Here is an 18998-nt window from a genome sequence, read left to right as displayed (position 1 = left end):
CTGACCCCACAATCCGTCATCGCCATATGTACGCTTTTTTTCTTTCCGTAACTTTAACCGGAAAGAAATGAACGAGCGAAGAAAGTTTACGTTGGATGCGACCAGGCGTTCCGCAGTTGAGATGTGAGCGAAGCCGGACGTGTGTTTTCAGTTGTAAGTAATCGAAAACTCAGTTGTGATAAGGTTCAGTGGGCAAGACGTTGCTACATAATTGGCATGTTGACACCTCGATTAATGTTTTTGAAGACTCGATCACTTTTCGCTCCCTGGGGGTGCATTTTGGACAATGGGCGTTTTGAGCGCAGTGGGTTGGGCAAGACGGTGATTGAAAGTAGCTCTGACAAGTTGCCGCCACAAAACATGAAAAGATACTATGTGAAACATTCAAAGGACAATGTGGTACTGCGGCTGTGCAAATATTTTCCGAAAATAGCGAGTCAAACTTCTGTTTCATATTCTCAGATCTTCACATTTCACAATATACATCAAAACAGAATCAACTGTGGGACTGCTATAGTGATCTTAGTGTGATCTGCTGACACCGTCTTTTGTAGATCTGTAGTGTGCTATACTGTTTTCCCGCTGTATTGATTGAGTGCCCATGAGGGATCCCGTTGTGATTTGTTTTGATTGCTGTGAGGATTTTGATTGCGAATGCGTAATAGCTATATAGTTTTTGCAATGGAGCAGGTATCACCCATGTTGGGTTGCTGAAAGCTCCAAGGTTTACTTTGTTTTGCTAATTTATTAGCTAACTAACTAACTATAGGGCAACAACAACAACAATAAATGATGGCGATGAGATGGGCAAGCATGTAATGTCGTCCCAAGATATGAGTACACAAAATGAAAGATTTCATATCTAACGTGTTGTGGGAAAAAAAATATATATATATATATATATATATATATATATATATATATATATATATACATATATACCGGGTGCCTTAGATCAATCCCCTAGCTAAATAATTCGCGAACCGGTGCACCAATCGAAGAACTTTCTTTTTTACAAGTATCTGTCCGATAGCGCTTACAACCTGCGCACAGTGTGAATAATTTGGAGCCGCTCATTATTTAAATACATAGTCAAACGAGTTTCGTGAAAAAACAACTTCTAAAGCAGGGCGCCGTCCGCATTGTAATGGGTACTACTCCTTTCGGGGCCTTCATTGGACACCTTTTAGAGAAAAAATCTGCCACCGAAGCGGGTCATTTGTTGCAGTAATTAATTGGTTTCGGTTTACATATTTTTCTCGCGGCTGGTAGCGGCGAAGTGCAAAAGGACTTAATTCATTGATGTAAGGGCGGAATTCGTTGGTGGACATGAGAGTGGAAGAGCGTCCTTTTGCGCTTCACCGCCGCAGCCGCAACAAAAATATGTAAACCGAAATCAATTAATTACTGCAACAAATGACCCGCTTCGGTGGCAGATTTTTCTCTAAAGGGTGTCCAATGAATGTCCCACAAGGGGTAGTGCCCATTTTAATGCCGACGGTGCCCTGCTTTAAATGGTATGTTTTTTCATGACTCATTTGATTTTTTATTTAAATAATGAGCGGCTCCAACTCATTCACACGGTGCGCAGGTTGTAGGCGGCATCGGACAGATACTTGTAAAAAAGAAAGTTATTCGAGTGGTGCACGGGTTCGCGAATTATTTAGCCCGGGGATTGAACTAAGACACCCAGTATATAACACCAAGATGATGATGACCATCATGAGAGACAGAAGAAAAAATATATAGATAAATCTTATAGATATGGAAGAGCAGATATGGCATAATCAACAGGAATCTGGAGAGTTTTACCTGCCCGGACAAATAAAACAGTTTCAATACCCTCTTGTAGAGGAAATGTTTACTAATGTGACAAAAGCACGAACGTTAATGCATCCCATAAACTCGGCATAACATAATTAGTGAATATCGAAATTCGTGAGCAGTATTTCGGGGCAACCCAAGGTAAAGATTACCCTCGCGTAACGAATACGATGAGTGTGATGAGTTGAAACACGTTAGAGTTCTCCTTGTTTCTTTTTTTTTTTTTCTTACAAACACGCGAGCGTACAAACGTTAGAGTTCTTACAAACAAACAAACGTTAGAGTAGATGGGTAGAAATCCAGCGAACCGGTAGAGATGTAGGAAGGGAGTTGCCTCAGGACAGAAGCCGCCGATATTTCGAACAGAGACTGTAATGAACAGTCTCTGTTCGAAATATCGGCGGCTTCTGTCCTGAGGCCACTCCCTTCCTAAACGTTAGAGTAGTCCGTTTGGTACATTATATGAATAAATTAACATACCTACTAATAAATGGACCTTGCACCTCATCGGAGTATAAACGTATACGTCCCGGATAACAGTGAAAAACCAAATGTAATGGAATCGCCCGGCCGAATCATTAGCACCGTGCATAAAGCTCGTTTTTGCGTGAGTAACAATGGTTAGATTACAGAGGTACACTCTAAGATGTTCAAGATGTTCACTTCAAAAATGAAGTAATTTTAGTCCCTTTTGGGACTAAATGCAGGCAGGTTTATGCGAAATTTAGGGACTTTTTTGCAGCGATGAGGAGTAAAATTCAGAGTCCAGAGACTAATACGGTAAGTAATTGCAATCTAGGGGATTAGAAGCTGCAATTACTACCCAGTGTAACTATCCGTTTCTTTTTTGGAGTGTGCAAGTAAGATCGTAAATCTCAGCAGCCTATGTAAAGCGTGACTGAATAAGAGCACTGTATGGCAATAATACTAATAGGGTCACTAGTGAAGGCCATTCTACTCGACAAACAAGGACTATACTGCCAAAGACGTCAATGAACAGGGGGAACGTAGAGGTCGAGCGGCCATCGACACACATACCTGCCGTGTGAGTCGCAATTGAAACAGAGGCATCGGTGGAAAGTGGCACGTTCTTTCGCCTCCCTCGGTATCAATCAAAACGTGACAGCCATTTCGATGTAACGGTCATCTTGCCAGCTTACGTACCACTTGCATAGCTATTTCGCACGCGTGTATCTGTTTGTGCAGCGTCAATATAAAGTCGTTGCACATTAAGGCGAGATGCAGTTCAACTTGTGAAGGAAAGATAGAGGGCGAAATCTGTTTGGTCAGTTCTATTGTCCTCTTTAAAGGGACGTCCCGTAATCCGTAAATGCGTATCCTATCAAGTATGTCGATGCAAGACTCATGAAGGTTCACCGCGAGGCGGTTCCTCTTGTGTGTCGACGAGTCTCACAAGTCAGTCAGTCTAATGTGTTATTAGCAGTCTGCTAGTAAAACGGGCCAGCACACATGAAGCACGTGCTGTAATTCAGGCATATTCCAACGCGTATGACACTTTTGAAAGGCATTATCTCGTACACATTTACGGGTTTCGAACTTGGTTCGAGTTCCTGGTTTCCATTGAGGAAAGACACCAGCTCAGGAGAGCCTGTCGATATCCAGCACCGAAAATAAGCGTAGTAATGCAAATTTAGTTTAGTATAAGTCTAGAAAAGAACTGTATGTACTCGTATTATTAACACAAATCCTGTTAAAGGAAGAAAAGTTATATGGAACAGTAGTCATTACGACTTGCCAAAATTTTCAAACTCAAACTCAACAACTGTCAATTTGCTCACTCCTTTCCTTTCCTCCACCACGACTCCACAAGCATATTCGTGAAGGAAACGCAAACGCAATGGCCATTAGCTTTAATGATTTTAGCATAGTCCTCACTTTATCGTAACTTTTTCAGTGTCGAGAGCGGCGACACTTCTTGTGTTTGATGACTTCGTGGTGCATGGAATTCAAACATTAAGCTTAATTATTAGCTTAACATTTTTATGGCGCTATTGTACAGCCTTCCGGAGCAATAATTATGTCATTGCCATTCCGTCACGAGCTATAATAACCGCATATTCTGCGATTTCCACGTTCCCCGCGCGTAATTCCATTAATTTCAGGTATCTTCGCCATCTGGTAATTACCCAGTTCATTACAGGGCATGAAGCGTACGCATTGCAGAAATGATCACATCGTAAAATGATGGCTATGGCAACATGTTCATGAATCGAGATTCCTCGAATGGCTAGAAACCAGACTTGTACCTATCTTGAGTACCGTACTGAGAATGCTGCACTCTAAACTTAGCTCTACTTTGGTTAGCATCTGAGTGCTTGTATTTTTTTTAATGGTATTTGTGCTCTAGTTGAAATATATTCCACGAAGTCATCCACAACAGTATTCGGGCGCCGTTTATTCCTGCACGTCTTAGGCTTTGCTCTGCTAAATGTTTGCTGTGTCTTGCTTTTCTCTGAGATGTACATGCCACTCTTACGTTTCCAAATTGAAGCATTGTTGCACTTTGCCCCATAGCGGCATGGCACCAGTAAACGCCATTTTGCCGCCGAGGGAGACGCCATAAGTTACTAGAATTAGGGAGGTTATGACCGCGAAAAAAGGACCTATACAAGTACGTCCCAACTTTCGTGCTCCTTTGCAAGCATTTTCGAGCACACAGACGATAAGTGTAGTCAGAAAAAAACTTGCCTTTGAGGCCAGGAACCTCTTTTTGTTGTCTGGGGGCCATCCGCTTTACGCAGTACCGTGACGCTGTTCTGAATGAAGCAGACGCAAATAGCGCAACATGTTGGCCCAATATTGGCAATATTGGGCCCAATCTCGGATCAATATTGGGCCGGCATTGGGCCAACATGTTGTGCTGCTTGGGGAAGTGTGGAACGATGCTACCGTCGAAAGGTGGAGCCGCTTGCGCAAGAAGGGGACTCGAAAAATTGACGGTATCAGTGTACCCGGTCAATGTGGCCCCTTTCCCCTACCTAAGGATGTTGTGGAAATGCTGTGCGGGACCAGAAGGCTGTAATGTACAGTCGCCCTACCAAGGCTGTGTGACCTGCGAGAAGGGCCCCCATCACCATAGCTGGGCGTCCTCACTCATGAGGACCCTCATGAAGACGCCTTACCCTCACCTCACCACGATGAGGTGAGGGTGAGTGAGGCCAGACCACGCTGGACGTTCCTCGCGAGGGCAGTCACGAGGGCCCTCATGAGGCCCACCGTGAGGGCCCTCATGAGGCCAGTCGTCGTGAGGCCATCGATACGTGAGGGTACAACGTATTCCGTGAGGAGCCTCACGGATGAGGCCGTGAGGCCCTTTGTGAGGAACCTCACGGATGAGGCTGTGAAGCCTCTCGTGAAGGACCTCACGGATGAGGCCTTTCGTGAGGGACCTCACGAATGAAGCCATGACGCCTTTCGTGAGGGGCCTCAGAGATGAGGTGATGGGTTCGGGCTCCTCTTTGCTGATGCCAAGCACTAACATTACACCTCACTGTGACAGTAACAACTGTTACCAAATTTTTCCAAGCACAGCACGAAACCCTATAAACAGTTTAATGCCGCGCAGTATCATTAGTACCAAGTACCGACACAGTAGTTCAACGCCGACGTGTCACGTGAACATGACGGAAAGTCACGTCAGGCCATGAGGGTATTCACGATGCGAGGGCTCGTGAGGATGAGGGGTCGTGAGGCCATGAGGGCCCTCATGAGGTGAGGGCATGTGAGGATGAGGACTCCTGAGGACATGTGGGTCTTCATTAGGCGAAAGTACGTGAGGCGCCGTGAGGACATGAATGCCATCATGAGGTGAGGACACGTGAGGATGAGGACCCTCATAAGGTGAAGATACGTGAGGTCATAAGGGTTGTGAATAGCCTCATGAGGTGAAGGCATGTGAGGTTGAGGATGGTGAGGCCTCTCGGGATCCCGATGCCCTGAGGTGAGGTTTGTGGGGTAAAATTTAAAATGGAATGTGAGGGTGAGGGCGACTGAGGTTAAGTTACTGGTGAAAAAAATTTGGTGATGATGAGTGAGGCCAATGAAGTCTGTGCTTCGTGAGGTGAGGGTGAGTGAGGCCGCGGGAAAATGCCACCTATGCCCACCACAGCACCATCCTGAGCGAGAAAGATCACAAGCAGCACTCCAATATTGCTAACTCCGCTATTTAGTCAGATTGTTGTGCTATCTAGGAGCAGAGATAAGGGTGCGCGGGAGTTATCTGAAGCGTTTTTTATCGGGGATAGAGGCGGTAGGTGTGTGAGCCAAACTTCTGTGTCTTTGTTATCGGGGGAGAGGAATATGTTGTCGAGGCGGTAGTGATTGTGTCTGTCTGAGCGTCTGCGCTCTTGGACCAAGGTGGGGTGACTGGGTTGGCGGCTGTGCGCCTGCGTACTGGTTTTTGTGTTATTAAACTGTTCGTTGGAGTCAGCGCCTGTCCTGTCCTCTCGTCTTCCGTCGTGTCTTCTCGCGCTGTGTTTTGCATCTTCATGTATAGTCACCAACGTGCCCAACAGCGAGTCCTCTTGGACTCCAGTATTGGTCCAATATTGGACCCATGTGGGCTGCCAGGATTGCCAATATTGGTCCAATATGGGCTGCCTATATAATGGCAAGCCCATTTTGTCCATATTGCGCCAATATTTCCAGGATAACTCCAACGGTGAGTCCGCGTAGTAATAAGGCATTATCCGATATAATGTCCACCAGTGAACAAACGAACGAAGTTTTTCCCATATTGGTTCAAACTTTGCAATATGGGGCCCATATTGCCAACTTTGAGCCAATATGGTGGAGATCCTGGCAAGACTGGTCCCATATTGGACCCGTATCGCCAATGCCCAGCCAATATGGGTCCAATATTGTGTCCTGCTTGGAATGTTGAATAGCGGGGAGCCATCGAGTCCGTGACCATGCCAAGGAAGTATAATGGAAACGTACATGCTCAATCTTCTTGGCACCGACACACAGAGGAAAGCTTGTCATAGCCTTGCATGTGAACTGGAGCTCGACGTACTTTTCGGGCGAAAGGTTCATCCCAAGTTGCGTGAGGTACTTGTGGACGTTATTTAAAGCCAGCTACAAGCGGTGCTGCATGGCAAGTCATGATTTTCCTATACTATCCGATGGGCAACGTCATCTGCACACACGGAGAACGCCCCTTTTCGAGGAATGAACGATTTTAGGGGAAGGCAAAATCGTGAATGTACTATTGTTCTTACGTTGTTACTTATTGTTGTTATTTGCTAATCGAAGGAAAAAGCAGTTGTAAACCATGATAACAAGTGTCTCCATGCGCCTCGTATAATTTCAACTTCCCAATAGATAAGTACTATTCTGTGTAACTGTGGCAGCACAGGATGCATGCAGTCGACCACCCCCCTTTCACTCTCGGCAAGATGCCGGGCCTCTTGTCCAGTCCCGCTCACATGTATCAAGGTCTCCGTCCCTTTTAGGGGTTTCTGTCATCAACCGGCCACTCCGCCATGCTTTGACCAACTGCCATCTCCACCATCATATTTCATCCTCTACAACTGGCACTGGGGCAGCGCCCAGCCTGCTGGCTTGCATCAGCCCCATCTTTTCATTCATCATCACCATCATTTCTTTATATACGTGTGTGTCTTTTCTTTAAGTGTGTGCGAATGCGTGTGTGTAACTGGCACTTCATGATTTCAAGATATTGCGCTAAACCTAAGCTCGTACGTAGAACTTTAACGCAAAGGTACCTTAATTTGTGATTCTAAGATAACACGGTTAGCCGAATCTCCGTACGTAGAACTTAAACGCAGACTTGTGCCTGTTATTTCTTTTATTTTTTAGGGTTGCGAAGCCTCAGTAAATCATCCTCGACATGCGCTTTCAACGTAACTTATTCATGTTAGAGCGTACGTAAATGCAAGCAGCCTACGTGCGCATGAGATGGCAATCTCGGAGGAGCTGCAACGCTTTCTTGGATTTCGTGAACGCCGCGACGTTTCCTTTCATGTTTCACCTCCTTTCGTTTCTTTATTTCCTCTTGTTGTTTTTGATTTTTATGGGAGATGGACCCGCTCTAGGCATGTCTCATTAAGATATTACGCTGTCGATTTACATAAAGTTTAATTAATCAGGCACTCAGCCGACTCGCGTACATTCGTTAAACAATACGACAAGGTATAGTTTGCTTAGGAAGGAGCCGTCCATAGAAATAATTTGTAGGTGGTGTGCCCTTCTCCTCCATATAACCAGAGGTATCAATATTTCCCCGCTCTGTGGATATGAGTTTACCAAGCGGCAATACGTATATCTGATAGCACCCCGGATTCTCAACAGACTTATCATTATTTGCTTCATTATTGCCTTGGACCAAGCGAATAATGCTTTCCCTTTGTCATTCCAAGCTACTGTATGTCCTGAAGTGTACTGCCGTTGTCATATTCTTGTGTCCTCGTGCAATGAGCACATAGGGCCCTTGATGTATTGTAACAAAGAAGTTGAAATAATTAAAACAACACGTGTCAGTATTTGCTATCTAAATGTTTTCACTGTAATTTCCTGCTTCCAGTCACACAGAGGTTGACAGTTTAATAATATCCGTAATAAACGAAATATCATGCTTTAGTTTCTCTTTGCCATCAAAACGTCGCTAGGGTTATTCTTAATTATTATCAGAACATAATTTATGCTGGAACTTATAACTTTCTCGCGGAACTACCAGCTTAGAGAGCATCCAGCCCATCCAACGTCCACCCGCCGCGCTATATACATCTGTATCATCACCACATATGAGAGAAAGAACGATATTATCGACTATATACTCACAGAAAGCACATTCGCCGCAGGAGCCCGCCAGCCCCATTTGATCGGACGGATATAAAGTTGCGAGATGACTTTTTCGTCGCTCAAAAAGTTCGCTAAGCCTCAACGGAAAGGAAAAAGAAAAAGAAAAATGACTGCGCGCCCGGCTTTTAATCCGACAGGTCAGATAAGCCCTGCAGACGAAAAGACCCACAGCTCCTGTTCCGTGTCGAGCTTCATCAGATCAGGGATACAGTGCGGTCATAATAATGGAGCGCTCGGCAATTCCACTTTGGTCACGATCACGCGCTGGTAGCAATGCATTCGCAGCCGATAGAATCTTTGAATCGAGTCCCATTTTTTTCTTTCTTTCAATCAATCAATCAATCAGAATCTTTGAAGTGCGGACAAAAATGGACATGCGTTATTACGCCAGTTAAAACTCTGATGAACGCCAACAATTTGGCAGCTTTATATTACGGCTCAAGCGTATGTTACCGAGAAAATAAATGATGATGATGATGATGATAATGGTTCAGGTTTTATTGGCGCATCAGCTGCTCGGACCATAATGCGCAAAACACAGTGGTGGAAAATGTAATTGTTGCAAATGACTGGTAGTACTGGTAGTGTACTGCTCTCCAGTGGAGAATCACCCCAGGCCATAGTCATGGTCTATTTGTTGTTGCTGTTGTGGCAAATTAAAAATAACTGATCGCGCTAAAAACAGTACATTATTAAGAGCAGCCATCAAAACATCCACACAAGTAAAAAGGTGTAGTTTACAAAGAACTTAAAATCCCAGTACCTCTATGAAAAAAAAAAAAGATAGACGTTCTAGTAAATGGTACAAAAGGCTCGTCACCCAGAAATAAACCACGGTGAAGGGGGAGATGATACGATAAAACTCGCGGAAATGTTGGTGACACGTACGCTCGTGTAATGGACATATAATGAGGTCGTGTAGCACAGATAGTTGCTCCCCACAGTAAAAAAAAAAAAAAGAAAGAAAATCAACGAAAAACAAATGCACCGTGAAAATTGATATAATTACGGAATTGCAGATGGGATTTCAGTATACGTCTTTGGATTCTGCAAACACGCAGCTTAAACGTGCCGTGAAGGCCACCTTCATAAATCAGCGAGTTTTAGGAGAACGTAGAAGTGTCACGGTAACGTTTCCGAAAACATGATGAGCCAATAGCCTGATTCGTTTGGAGCATACCTTTCCTTTCCTTTCCTTTGGAGCATACCTGGGTAGTAATGTAATACCTGGGTAGAAAAGTAATGACATTGCTTTTCTGGTATAATGTAATGCATTACTTTCGACATTATGTAATTAGTAATGTAATTTAATTGCATTTGGGCAGTAAATTCAATGACATTACTCATTACTTTTTACAAAAGAATCAAGTGTCCAGGCCAACGGTTTGTGGCATTGGAGGATCATTGTTTACGAGCCCCATCCTACAGACAATCTTGCTGTTGTCGTGGTACGTTGCGTCATCGTCGTCTCTACATTGTGGAACGATACGTCATACGTGGCGCACTCGCCTGACACGTAGAAGAGAGAAATAGAAGAGTGTGATTGAGCTCGCAGTAATGACTTTTTAATGTCATTACTTTTTCGTGGTAACTGTAACGTAATTTCATTACATTTCAATTGCAGTAACGAGAAATGCAATTTAATTACATTCTAACTGGAGTAATGAGTAATGTAATTTAATTACACTTTATCAAGTAATTTACCCAAGTATGCTTTGGAGTGACTGATGTCACATTGTTGATATCTGATTGACAGACAGCGATACGCAGTCGGAAGGCCGCTTACCTTTCCCTAAAACTCCCTGTACTTCGTTTTCGGAAGTGGTGTAATGCGCAACAGATAATAATAATAATTTATTTTTGATTAGGTGTCCATAAACAACCATAAACAACAACAACGAAGGTCTGGTATAATATGTGCTAAGGTAACATGTGCACTTGCGCAAGAACGGTTATCCTATCCCAGCTGCGGCGCGCGCGCGAGTGTTTTGATGTGCAGACCGTTGCACGCACTCTAGAACCCCTCGGCTCTTGCGGGGAGCCCAAGTGACGCTGACGTCGCTCCGTGACGCAGAGAGTCCCCCGCGAGCAGCACCGTGTCAAAGCCACCCAGATGCAGAAGGCCTGCTTAATGCCTCCTCTCACTCCTTCACACGTCGACCTCCTAAAGTCGATATTTCAGCCAATCTCCAACAACGATTTAAACACGGGTTTTCTGTGCTGCGCAGGCTTGTGCAATGACGTCGCATTTGGTCACGTGACATTACAAAACATATTGCCGCACCGGAGTCACAGTAGGAGGGCATGCCATGAGTTGTTGCGGTATGCGTAGTAAGTGGCTCCTAGGCTGCACCTGACATCATGTGCACGAGCCACAATGACGCCACGCGCAGCCTTTGAGCGCCTTGGAGCCACGTAACACAGGAAAACATGGGGATGCGTCTCAGCCGTCGTGCTGCGGGCCGAATGAGGCAGCAGCGTGCGTTTTTACAATTTCCTCTCGTAATTGCACGCATACCGCAACAACTCGCGGCCCGCCCTCCTACTGTGACTCCGGCGCGGCAATATGTTTTCCAGTGTCACGAGACCAAACGTGACGTCGCTGCACAAGCCCTATTGGCGGCTCATCTCCATAGGTACGGCCATGTGAGAAGCGAGACATGGCGCTTGCTCACCTCGCTGATGTTACGTCACAAGGACCTGATGACGTCACGCGAGCAGATCGGGCCGGCCTTCCACGGTCACGCCGCACCGCTCATGGCTGCTTCTTCGGGGTGCTTCTGCACGTTTAATTGCCCAGGTGAAAAATGTTTGCAATCCCAAGTGGTTCATGAAAGGATTTCCACTTAAAACCACTTACGTACAAAGTGGTTCATGGTGGTTTCAAGTGAAAATCCTTTCATAGACCACTTGGGAGTGCAGACATTTTTCACCTGGGTGAGCAGCGAAAATATTGGAAAACTGAATGATGATGAAGCAGGATGCCGAGATATGCCACGTCCTTGCTCGTTCAACGCATAATGCAATCCATTCCAGGCACTGAGGATTACTAGTTGCTCTGCCATACCACGCGTTCCCGCGACCAAGACATGAAGCAACGAAAGCGTGTTCGCTCTGCTTCGCACCCCGCTAGCCAGAAATGTCATCTGCTATGAACGAAATTTCGTGTAAATAGAACCACCTTTCATTTCTTTCTTGTTTATTTTTTTTTCTTTTTTTCTGGTCGCATTTATCGATTTCTGGACACGAAAAATGAACCGAAATTAACATATCTAATAGCTTTTATGCATTGCGTAATTCGCCCTAAAAGCGCATTCGCGGCGCCATCTCACGGCGTTAGGTAGTACTAACAGCTTGCAGCCCGCAAGTCGTGAACAGCGTTGCGATCTGAAATACGCCGGTCTCTCAAACACTTCAGTACTTGACTAGCGATAGCTCCACGAAAGGTGGTACGTGTCAATGGGCTGGAAGTAAGCACCACTTAAAGAACTGGGGAACAAATACTCACGGTGGTAACAAGGAGTGGTTCATGAGGAAGTGGAGAGTGCCATTGCATAAATGATGGCTAGAGTATTTACAGAACGGCCGAGAGGGTACCGTTCAAGAACATTCATTTTGGAAGAAACAATACGGAGGCTCTCTGCGCTGGAGGGGCAGGGCGCGAGGTTTTGGACGTAGAATTTACTTTGCTGTCCTTTAATTTAATGTTATCCACCAATTCAATTAACTTTAATTTATCGATTAAACTATGTAATTCATAATTAAACTTTTAATTACATTTATTTTATTATTTTTTATGAAGATGATGGTAGGAGAAAAAAAATTCTAAAAAGACTAGAGTTCTTAACGAAGGTGATGAGCGAGCGCTGTGCACCCTGACGATGAATCGTACGCTATTCGCCCAGCACGACGTCGAAGGGTCGGCTATCAAGACGGTCGAGGGATCTCTCAGGTTGCACACGGGCAGTGCGAAGAATATAGGTTCCGAATCTTCACGCGCACCACATGTAGAACATAGCGATTTATTATTTTTACCTCTGCAGCAAACTGCAGCGCCAAAGCATTACGTGAAATTTCTCAAGTGTCAGTCACATATGTCTATGTAAAAAAAGAAACGCTACAAGCACTACAATAGACACAATACGAAAGATAACCACCCGATTTCGAGCACGTTCTTGTATTTTCATCCTTCCTTCATCATCTTCACATAATGTTCCACGTGTAATGGGGCAGGGTACCGGACGATTATATGTCAAAGGGTCCAACGTGCTGAAGCATCCAACGAGCAGAAGGATCCAACCGTGGATCCTTCTGCTCATTGGATGCTGCAGCACGTTGGATTCTTCTGCACCTTTGGATCCTTCTGCTCGTTGGAACCTTCCTCACGGTCGATTATACAAGTCGAAGTGCCTAACGTGCTGAAGGACTTGCTTTGAAGGAAGGAACATGCTGAAGGTTTCACCGCACCACCGCGATGAAACACCCCATCTCATCGTCATCATTTATTGTTGTTGTTCGATTACGTTCAAAAAGGCTGTTGCATTTGTAACAAAATGCATTGAACAATGAGAGCAGCGAGGTCTAGCAATAGCGGGTATCTAATGTAATGTCCTAACGCCACATTTACCTTACTAACTAGATTAACTCTATGAATTAATTCTTACATATACATTCGAATCGTCCAATGAAAGTCGAGAATATAACGGAGAAACTGACAGAAAATTTGCGACCATCGAGGTTACCATAATACGTACAAAAGAACAAAATAGAACACAGGAGACGAAAAATAAAGCACAGATCTTGCTTCACAGTTAATGAATTTCTATCCTCATTACAGATCGCCGTAGGGTTCCGCGTTCTGGGTTTTAATCGACAAACACCAAAAAACATACACCCGGAAAATTTTCCCTCATTCGGTTTTCATCGAAAAACACCGAATACAGAGGGACGTGCCAGGAACGATGACAGAGATAAATCGCTGCACATGCCCAGCAAGTTGTTGATGTTAGTCAGAAAACCACAGAGAAATATCATAGTTGTGAAAAATGTTCGTTTACTAAAAAAGTTAGCCGTGAAAAACGCCCCAGCAGCGAACAACGCCACGTCGAATGAGCGTCGTGCGGAAATTATATCGTGATCTCTATTCGCCAATAACTGTCGGGTAGACCGGTAAAACACCGAAAAACGAAGATTTCGTGAAAATCAATAAACACCGAAAAACATACGCCGAATCCACCCAAAAATAACGAAACGCGGAACCCTACAGGTCGGATAAATGGGAGGATCTGGACACCTTCATCCGATGAGCAGCTCCCCTACAGATACACTTTCGCGACTTTTGACTCCAGCGATAATATCTCATATCACCGGAACAAGCAATCACCCGGATCTGGAAGACGAGTATAATGAAGCATCGAGAGGAGCCGTGAAGATCTTTCTCGGTTTTAATCGAAAAACACCAAAAAACATACACCCGGAAAATTTTCCCTCATTCGGTTTTAATCGAAACACACCGAATACAGGGGGACATACCAGGAACGATGACAGAGATAAATTGCTGCACATGTCCAGCAAGTTGTTGATGCTAGTCAGAAAACCACAGAGAAATACCATAGTTGTGAAAAATGTTCGTTTACTAAAAAAGTTAGCCGTGAAAAACGCCCCAGCAGCGAACAACGCCATGTCGAATGAGCGTCGAGCGGAAATTATATTGTGATCTTATTCGCCAATAACTGTCGGGTAGAGCATGTACACGCCAGGCAAAACACGGGAAAACGCAGATTTCGTGAAAATCACCGAAAAACATACGCCGAATCCACCCAAAAATAACGAAACGCGGAACCCTACAGGTCGGATAAATGGGAGGATCTGGACACCTTCATCCGATGAGCAGCTCCCCTACAGATACACTTTCGCGACTTTTGACTCCAGCGATAATACCTCATATCACCTGAACAAGCAATATCACCTGGATCTGGAAGACGCGTATAATGAAGCATCGAGAGGAGCCGTGAAGATCTTTGTAAGCTACCACAGCCGCTTTCAACTCCACGTCCACTGTGCCCACCCTCGTCTCTGACCCAATATCGGGACGGTAGAGCAGGCTTAACATTAGTTGGCGGCCACACTAGAAACTTTCTAATTAACTATTTGACTGTTCAGATGAACACAGAGTAATACGGAAAACACTCGTGCTGGCGCGACTTCCTGTGCCACCCCCCGACTGCGGTAATAGCTAGGCCACGCAGCTTGCTGACCCGGAGCCACGGGGAACATTTACGAAGCTTCCCAATTACCGTGCATGGGCATACCGCGACGCGAATTCAGATTCCATTAGCTTGGTGACCGTGCGCCACGTTCGAATGTCCGCACCTCCGAATTAACTGGGAAGAGGAAATGGAATTGCGGACCAACTTTCTGACTCAAGCTGTTAGAATAGAAAAAAAAAAAAATATCCTGATGTGCGCAGTGACCTAACGGTTGAGCGGTTTGGTGAAACTTGTTACCAGAACATGTTAAATACACGACAAAACCGGTTTAATACTTCGTCAGTTTTAGCCACGTGGTTTTAGCGTACTTAGGCAGGGTTTCAAGAACCGAGATCAAGGGTTGCTAAGATTTCAAGTTAAGACTCAATTCTTTTTTTACAAACGTTAGTTGGTGACGCGATGAATGTTTCAATGACAATAAACCCCTTTAAGTTGTGTTAAAGAGTTGTGTTAAATTCAAGTTAAGGGACCGTCGATCTCGGTTATGTTAATCGGCGTTGGTGAAATCGGGCCTTAGAGGCAGTGTTATAGGCGCATATTTTGATTGGTTGAGGATAATCTTGTCGCGCAACGTTGTGGAGACCGGGATGTGGGACTGCATTTATTCGCCTGTGTAGTGGTGGATAGCGTTCTGTAATGATAAAGCAGCAAACAGAGTTTTAGCGGATGGGGGGGGGATATATTTATTAGACGAAAGGAAAAAAAACGGGGGAAAGGTCAGCCAAACGGGAGGTCGGCTTGCTATTCCGCAAAAAATCAAAAGAAAAATAAATGAAAGAAGAATAAAATAAATAAAAAGAAAAGAATTAGCAAATAAAGGACGAGATGGATTACAGAAGAAGTTGACTCTAAAAGAAAAGCATGAGGTTAATGCGTTGAGGGTGAGAAAAGGGCACTGAAGAATGAGATTGCACGACTGGAGTTCACAGGCTGTCCATAAGACCTGGATCGCTCAAGAGATTCAAAACTGTTTTGGTCACAGACCGCGGTGTGTGATGTCGCACTGGGCATAGCAGAGAGGCCAGAGAAAAGTTTGTGCACCGTAGCTCGACTAGGCGTCGTCTGAGCGCTGCTCGAGGGGTGTCGAATCTGTGTAATGAGCTGTTATCCGGTCCTGATTCGACCCCTTCTACAGGAAGCACGTAGTGCAGTATCAGTATAATCTATGTAAAGAGCGTGGTGGAAACGATCTTTATTATATAGTTCGCAATTCAGAGACAGCGAGGTAACGAATGCAATCTCTACCCACAACAACTACAACTTTCCCAAGCTCGGAGTGACCTTTAGTCAGTTTCGCATTACGGCTAGGGTTGTCAATCGGGATATACCGAATCCCGGTCAATTTTTGACGTCCCGAAGTCCCGGGATTTCTTCAGGAAAATCCCGGGATTTCGTGAGAGGAAATATGTCGGGAAAATCAAACACCTCTAGGTCATCAGGCACAGACTCACTCCTTCGTAAGGAAATTGCATCTTTTATGACTGGATGTGTCAGAGGACCGTGCGTACAGATATTTGCTGACTGTCGCTTCTTCTAGCGCAGAAGCTAAACGGACCTTCAGATCGGAAGCCAGTGTTTGCACGAAAGTTCGCTTCGATCTGGGGGACACCACTCTGGATGCTCTGTGCTTTCTCAGGTAGTGTTTTAATGCACGGAGCGATGGTGTTGTAAACCTTTTGGTGTTTCGTTTCTTTCCATTCGTTCTTTTTTTTTTTTTCATTACCTATTCTTGATTCAAGCTGAATGTTAGAGCGTTTGCGGAAATTATGAACTAATATTGCCTGTTACTTACAGTATAGCGGGACTCGCCTTCTTTTCACGTGCAACAGTGAAATGCAGTCGAATAAAAAAGGAGCATTTTACCAAAGCACTATTAGAATGTACACCACCGAGTTGCTCAATTTCGTATGCGTCTGTACCGCAGCCGCTCGAAACATGACGTAAAACGTCGCTGACAAAGCCAGACCAAACGCGCACACAGTTACGGTGCAACAGCGCCTGTGTGTCCTCCTTCGTCCATGTGGTGTTTCGTATCATCATGCATGAAGTCACAAACCAACACGCATTTGCACTTTTTGCTACCTGCGCTGATGTCGTACTAGAAACCATGCACATAGACACATCTAATCATCAGGCATGCACCGGGGAGCACTGTCAGTTTACACGTCAACGTTCATCGCGCGTTGCGGATGGTGGGTCGAGTGCGGATTTGAACATGCGGGTACGGGTTGGATGCGGGTTAGATAATTTTGACCCGCGCGGGACTGTACTTGGAAGTGAATCCCGTCCCGGGATTGACAGCAAAAAATCCCGAAATCCCGGGACAGCAAAAATGGCTCGGGATTGACAACTCTGATTGCGGCATAGGTGATGTTTTATCGGATCCTGAGGACGGATGCGTTCACAGGCTTCAGGATTATTTGTCCCTACCCGCAGTCACAATTACGATTAGTGAAACCACGTGCGAAACCAGTTCAAGCTCGTTCTCATAGCATTTCAGACACTTCACAGTCACGAGTCATTTTGGTCGTAAATTGTGACAAGTTCAGCTATGACAAGGAGCTATGTGTTCGTGGACAGTCCACAAATTAGTGGACACTTCAGGACATCATACTGTGAAGCACCGCATGCATGCCAGCACTCTCTCCACATGTCGAATTTATGTACGTATGAATTTATGTATGCATTTACCCAATAAACTGAGATAGAGGACAAGCAGGAATAACAGAAATAAAGACTATACGCAAAGATACAACCCCAGGAATAATAGCCTACCTTGTGCTTCTTTGTGTTTGATTCGTCTCTCTCTCTGCGCTGTATTCTTTGGGCAGCAAAACGCAGTCGACATGTTCTGCTGTTGCCAACGGCTGGTGCACAAGACCCCATTCGTTCACAAAATATCATGCCCTGCGGTACTAACACACCATCCTAACGCGAACGCTCATTCCCAAGATAACACATGATTCCGCATGTGGCTGGGTGCAGGTGACGCTAGACGCACTCGGTATCATCCAGCCAATCCTCATCGAACCGCGTTTGTGATAACGATATGCTTGCATTTTATGCCTCATCACTGCGGCATCCGGTTCCTTACCTTCGCCACGATGCTGAGTCACCCTCAACACGTGTCGTGTAAGAGATAAAATCGAATCCAATATCTTGCCCTTTCCCTCCTTTTTTTCCATAATAAACACATATCCCTCCTATATCTATCTGTGCTCTCTATGGACGACATCGGTCCCTGTTTGCATGTGTCCATGTACGCAAGGTTATATCAAGTCTATAAAGAGGTACTCTGAGCAAAACTCATCGTGGAAGCGGCGTGACCATCGAAACTGGTGGACGTTTCCCTACAGATACAGGACTGAACCCTCGTCTTAAAACCGTGCCACGTACGTGAACATGTCGCTGCTCGTGCTCTGTATCTCTTGGCTCCGTTTATTGAATGTAGGGTAGCTGCACTTATTGGCCCCTATGAAGATTATGTGCGCCATCGTCCTGTTCTTCACCTATTCATGAACTTCCTGTCGTCCACTAGCTTGCTGCAGACGCTTTAATTTGTTATCCTGTTTTCATCCTTTCTTCATCATCTTCATATAATGTCCCACGTGCAATGGCGTAGGGTACCGCACCGCCGCGGTGAAACGCCCCATTCTCATCGTCAGCATCTATTGTTGTTGTTGTAGGGTAGCTCCTAATTTTTTGTGACCAACATCTCTACATAATTTTTTTTTTATGATGTAGAGTATCGCCCCTCGCGATGAAACTCCCCATTCCTTACGTTATAAATGAAGCTGTCGTTGTTTATTTTTATTTTTTTATAAAAATTGGGTTACATCAGGGATCTATAATGCGGGTCAGAAAACAATATTGCCTAAGACAAACATCAAGTCGTGTCTTCTCCTCACAACCAAGAGAATGTTACCTATAAAAACATCAAAGAAGTGAGACAGAGTCTAAATATCTCGCGTGGGGGTCATTGTTCATACTAGTCCGATGGCAGCAGAACACACAACTTTTCCAAATCTGACAGCGACGCCTCGCAAGCTGTAGCCTGCTGGA

At 44.9% G+C, this 18998-nt stretch overlaps 1 long non-coding RNA gene across 1 annotated transcript in view; it reads right to left on the bottom strand.

Annotated features, from left to right (window-relative positions):
- LOC135368451 (uncharacterized) overlaps positions 1-17863 on the bottom strand; it is a 99858-nt gene extending 81995 nt beyond the window's left edge. Inside the window, exon 1 of the long non-coding RNA XR_010414779.1 lies at positions 17712-17863. This is a non-coding gene — a long non-coding RNA (uncharacterized LOC135368451). The remainder of the gene's footprint in view (positions 1-17711) is intronic.
- Between the last annotated feature and the right edge of the window lie 1135 nt (positions 17864-18998).

This window comes from Ornithodoros turicata, chromosome 9 (assembly GCF_037126465.1).
Source record: "Ornithodoros turicata isolate Travis chromosome 9, ASM3712646v1, whole genome shotgun sequence".
NCBI lineage: Eukaryota > Metazoa > Arthropoda > Arachnida > Ixodida > Argasidae > Ornithodoros > Ornithodoros turicata.
The sequence above is the reverse complement of the archived record's forward strand: the minus strand, read 5'-3'. Positions and strand labels throughout refer to the sequence as shown.